At 37.8% G+C, this 5873-nt stretch overlaps 1 pseudogene; it reads right to left on the minus strand.

The window, feature by feature from the left end:
* Positions 1-678: 678 nt before the first annotated feature.
* On the minus strand, positions 679-1199 carry LOC101420110 (replication protein A 32 kDa subunit pseudogene; annotated as a pseudogene).
* Positions 1200-5873: the final 4674 nt, after the last annotated feature.

Consider the following 5873-nt stretch of genomic DNA (forward strand, 5'->3'; position numbering starts at 1 on the left):
AATTTTGTTTTCTATTTGTTACCTCTGTTTTTAACTACAATAAGGAAACTATTTTATTAAACAAATGGATGCACTTGTTTCATACAAAACAGTAACATTTCTTCCTCTCCTCTGTCCTGCTCCAGAGGCTATCACTCCAGAACCTCACATTCACATAAACACACTTTTCAGTAGCAGTCATGACAAGAGGCTGAAGGAAAGTGCAATTCTGAAAGTAACTCCACACAACTAAAGTGCAAAACAAAAACAGGCAGTGGTAAGCTGGTCTCTTTGTTACCTCTGCCAGTAGGCCCTAGACCTGCTCATTTTGTGTTAATGAAACATTTTAGCAACAGAATTTCCTGAGCATTTAGTTAAGTAATATTGCCCGACTCTCTTTTTAGTGTCCCTTCCAATTCCATCTATACTGATATTGTAACTAGCTTATTCGTAATTTCTTTAAGAAATTCAGCCCTGGTTTACATCCCTGTTAATTGTCCATCTCCCTCTAAGCTTAAAAAAAAAAAAACAACCGAAAAATGGAAGTGAAGTAAATTTCAGAAGGATGTCAGTTGAGACCTTTTATAGACAAAATCTACTTCTCAGAAGTCAACTGGCCACACATAAGCACAGCTGGAGACAACAGACTGTGAAAATAGATCCAGCTGGAAAATATCTCAGGTACCCAATTAGATCCAGTTATTCTCTACCTGTGGATTTAAAATGCTCACTGCCCACAGTGGAATAGATGTGTCTCTCATTGCTAAGAAAATCCACAGCTTACTTGATTGAGGCTACAGTCATGTGTCGTAGCTGGTTCTTGAGATCATGAAAGTTCAATCCTTCAGGTCTTGGGAAAATTTTATTCAAATTCAGCACCTGGTTTTGGGCCACAATGAGGCCATTTTCTGGTATGAAGCTATTCTTACCAAAGTTCCTTGCTTCACGCATTCCTGAATTGCTGTTAGGTGCTTTCCCTACTTAGGACTGGTTGTGATATTGCTCAATGTCATGTGCGCATTGACTACTTCCAGAATGTGTGATGAACTCATTCATATCCTCCAGGGACACGATCTTAAAGGAAACCAGGCTTTTTTGTTCTGAAAAGATCTCAGGTGGCCAGCCATTTTTACATATGTTTCCAGAGGAACCACAGTATTTTCACCACTTGCATCATCTGTGACAACCTACTGGCATACATCCATGGGTGCAGTTATCATGTAATCTAGTTTGTAAACAATGTTAGTTGAAGTCTTCTATGCATGTCTGATTATGTCTAAAATAGTGACTTGTGAAATCTCAGCATTTCCAATTCTGAACACTTCATCAACCAGTGTGGCAGAAAGCAGCTGGAATAAGGTACAGGTACAAGCCTAAGTAGGTATCAGCGATTTAAAGCCCCTGGAGGACTGCATATAGCCACCCATAGCCCCATAGAGGAACTACCATAGTTTTCAAATCCACTATGCCAAATTTTGCTCATGATTTTCTCAGGAAGGAGGCTCAGTAGGCTCTGGTCTAGTGGGTTCAGCCAGCATCTCAGGACCCAATTGCCGCCATGCTTCTGTTACTCCCTCTTTTTAGTTTCTTTGTTTTCTTTTTCTCCCTCTCTTGAACATTTTTTTTCAGAATTCCGTTTTGATTTATCTATAGTGGTTTTGATTATATCTTTTGTACAGATTTTTTAATGGTTGCTCTATATATTACATTGTGTGTACATAGTTTATCAAAGTCTCCTGGTATCAACATTTACCAGCTTCAGTGAAGTGTAGAAAACTTAACTCTCTTTCCATCTCTTTACCTTATCCCACTTATAATATAACTGGTTTAAATACTTCTTCTACATTGATTTAGGACCACTTGAGATGATGTTACAATAGATTTTTGGCTTCAACCATCAAATATAATTAAAAATCTCATGAGGAGAAAGATAGTTTATTATAATTAGCCCTGTTTTTACCCCTTCTATTTATATTTCTTCCTTTGATGAAGTTAGAAGCCTGTCTGTTACTATTAGCTTTAAATGAATGTTCTGAGGAGAACTTCTGTTGACTCTTCTTTTAGGGTGAGTTTGCTAGTGACAAATTCTCTGAATTTTTCTTCATATGAAAGTGTCTTCCTTTTCCCATTCATTCCTGAAGATTATTTTTGCTGGATGTAAAATTGGAATTTGACAGTTTTTTATTTAGCACTTGAAAACTGTCATGCTGCTTCCTTTCGGCCTCCATAGATTCAAAGAAAGATTCTAATTCAAGTTCAGAAACATAGGCTCAAACTGTTTCGGATGACAAATCCACTGTCAATCAAACAAATAATTGTTGCCCTACAGGTAATATGTTATTTTCTCTCTAACTGCATTCATGATTTTTTCTTGGTGTTTTGGTGTCAAAAGTTTGATTATGATATATTTTGGCATGAATTTCTTTGGACTTACCTTATTTGGGGTTTTACTCAGCTTCTTGAGTAAAGTTTATGCATTTTGTCAAATTTGGGAATTTTTTAGTCACTATTTCTTCAAATATTTTTTTAGTCACATTCGCTTTCTCATCTCCTTCTGGAATTCTGATGACATGAACATAAGATCTTTTTATTGTCTCAAGGTCTCTGAGGCTTTAAGTTTTTTTTTTTTTCTCTCTTGTTCAGATTGGGTCATTCTATTGATGTGCCTTATTCTTTCCCATCATCTCCAATGTATTATTGAACCTATTTGGTAATTGTTTTTTTTATTACTATATTTTTCAGTTCTATAATTTTCATTTGTTTTTATATCTTCTATTTTTGTTGAGATGTTTCTAGTTTTCAATTTGTTTCAAAAGTGTTCACAATTGCTCATTGAAGAATCGGTATAATAACTTTAAAAATTTTGTCCAATTATTCAACACTGAGTCATCTTAGTGTTGATGTCTATTAACTGCCTTTTCTTATTTAAGTAATGATTGACCTGGTTTATTGTCTGATGAGTGATCTTTAATTTTACTCTGGACATTGTGAATTTTATGTTCCAAGGCTCTGGATGCTATTTAAAGCTTTCATTTTAAAAGTCAATCACCCTGTTTAGATTTAGCCCATGTCTTAGCCTAATTTTGTCAGATGTGTTCCCATTGAAAATTTTGTTTCATAGCCATTGTAGTGCTATTCTAATTCATTTTGTGATAGTCTTCTTCATTTGTGTGATATCCAGAGGCTACTCCTACAATCTGTGTGGTATTCCATATAGCAGTTCAGTTTTCAAACCATTTGGCATGTTAATTTCATGTGAGTCATTTGAGGGTCTGTTTAAAGAACAGGCTTTAAAATTGTTCTTAGTTTTAAAGACTCCTTTTCTCCAGCTTTCTCCTCTCCCATGTCCTTTCCTACTCTAGTTGGGAGTATAAGGGTCAATAGGAGTGGAAGTTGAGACCACCTCCTTGGTCTTCACTGATGAGTTGGCTGGGAAGGGGAGCGCTGCCCCAGACCATCTGTACAACTGAGTGGGGGCGGAGGGTAGAAGTCCAGGTTTCTGAATGAGTATCCATTGACACACACCAGCAGGGAAGGGGAATGCTTCTTCAGGTCATTTGTAACAGCTGGTTGGGGGGTGGGAGACCTAACTCTCCACTTGTCTCTTGCCACTGCACATGCAGGCAAGGGGAGTGCTGACCTAGATGGCTTGTTATGGCTGGGTGGAAAGTAGATAGAAATCCAGACTTTCCACTAAGTCTCCACTGCCATCAAGGGAAACAAGTGCAACCTTGGGCTACTACTGCATATGGGATGGATATGGAAGTTCATAGTTCCCAATTGGTTTCTACTGTCACCACAAGGGACCAGGTATCCCTGTGTTTGTCTGGGTGGTATAGGTATTTTCAAGAAGTGGCTAGGAATCCTATTATCACCTCAGGAGAGAAATCAAACTTTTGAATGAATATCCAATTTGGATTGAGTATCACTGGACATTGATATTTAAATCTAAATTACTTAAGATGAAGGTTTACTCACAAACATTAGAGCTTGAATGCACACAGATATGAATACATACTGTGTACATAACTCATTTTAAGGGCTTTATGGCTATGTAGGATGACAAGCTAAAGAGAAAGAAGTCAACTTTGAGAGTATCTTCAGGATTAGCATTAAATGGTTAAAGATCTTGGGATCTTGGGAGCAGGCAAAACTCCCTTCCAAATATGTTTTTTTGTTCTTGCCTGAAATCCTCATCCTCCATGATCCTCAGATTTCTATATATTAAATTGGAATAATCTCTACCTAACAAGCCTTTATTAAACCTATATTACTTAGCATTTTTTAACCATGGTGTTCTATGTGTCTTAATTTATTTAATTCTTAGAGTGACTCTAGGATGTATGTGTATGATTATACCTGTTTTACAGGTAAAGAAATTGAGATAGAGATGACATTGTGTAAAAGTAATATGGGGCACACCCTTATGCAAACCAAAATATATTTTGCTCTAGGGTCCTCAGCTTTAATCACGTAATCATAATTACATAATATTTTTGTTTAAAAATTGTGGATCAAAGTGCTTGGTATATTGTGGGTTTGCACACAATGGAGGTGACTTTTCTCCCTCCTTTCTACACTCCATAAGTCACCGCCAAGTTGAGAAAGATGATTTGCACTTAAGTTCAAGCATAAGATGAAGGAGGGGTGTAAGGCAAGAGGACAGGAGGGCCAAGTCTCAGGCTGCAGCACTGAGGTTGTATTCCTCACCCATCATCAAAGTGATCATGGCTCTAGGATGTTTTCAAGGCTGTGATCAAGATGGTTACTGAGGAGAAAGCACAGTGAGTTCTACCAGGAGTCTTTAAAACCCCATCTGACTGTTCAAAGAGATCCCATGAAACTCACCACTGTCTTAACTTCTCTCTCCATAATAACGAGCCTTCCCTCAGGTAAAACATAGCTAGGTTCACCCATAGCCAAGTGCAGAAGCCATGGTCCAGAGGGTACAGCACCAAGGAGTTGTGACCTTTTTGCTCTCTATACACAAATCAGCAACCTGTTCCAGCTCAGTCCCTATTTGTGGTTAGTGTTTTAATGTACTTCTCTAATATACTATGCTAACAACCCTCTGAGCACCCAGAGTGTGAGTCCCTATTTTCTCTATAATTTAAATTCAGAAACTTAGGCTCAGAGGTGGGAAATCAATTGCACATTGTCCACGAGTAAATACATGGTGGGACCATGAATGACCTCAGATATATCTGGCCCTAAAGCTCATGGTCATTTCTACTGTGCTTCTCTGCTAAAGTGGCCTGCCTCTGTCCATCGATCTTCCTGTGTAAGTTCATGAGTCCTGCCTACAAGGACAATCATGTTTAAAAGAGGGGACAATGCTCTGCTAGTTGGGATGATCCAACATTCAAATCCTCTCTAAGATATAATGAAACAGATCGTAGATGTCTTTCTTGGGAGGAGGTGCCTCTCTCTTGGGGAAGATCTAGAATAAATAGAAGTGAGATTTCAGTACACCTGAAAGTCTTACAGGCCCTCAAGAGCCCCTCTTACTCAATCAACAAGAAATAATATAGAATTTTTGTAGGGGATGATAAGAAAAAGAGAAAGAGAAAATGGTTCCTGACTTTGAATAAAATTTCAAAGTAAAATAGGGGAGAAGACATATAAGTAGGTATCTAGAATACAGCATGAACATGAGCAAATAAAATTTTGGATAAGCCATAATAATGGTACAGAAAATGTGGCATTAGTTTTGTTTTGGGTGGAGCAATGTGGCTACCAGTGTTTTCCAGAGTATCAGAGCAAAAAGGAATTTTACCAGATAAGGGTAAGTGAAGAAAGAAGAGTGTACAAAGACTCAAAACCAGGAAGTAGTACTGTGTGTTTAAGTCGATCACAAATAAGTATGTATGGTAAAAGAGTAGGATGCCAGTGGG

Source organism: Dasypus novemcinctus, chromosome 24 (assembly GCF_030445035.2).
Source record: "Dasypus novemcinctus isolate mDasNov1 chromosome 24, mDasNov1.1.hap2, whole genome shotgun sequence".
In the NCBI taxonomy this organism is placed as follows: domain Eukaryota; kingdom Metazoa; phylum Chordata; class Mammalia; order Cingulata; family Dasypodidae; genus Dasypus; species Dasypus novemcinctus.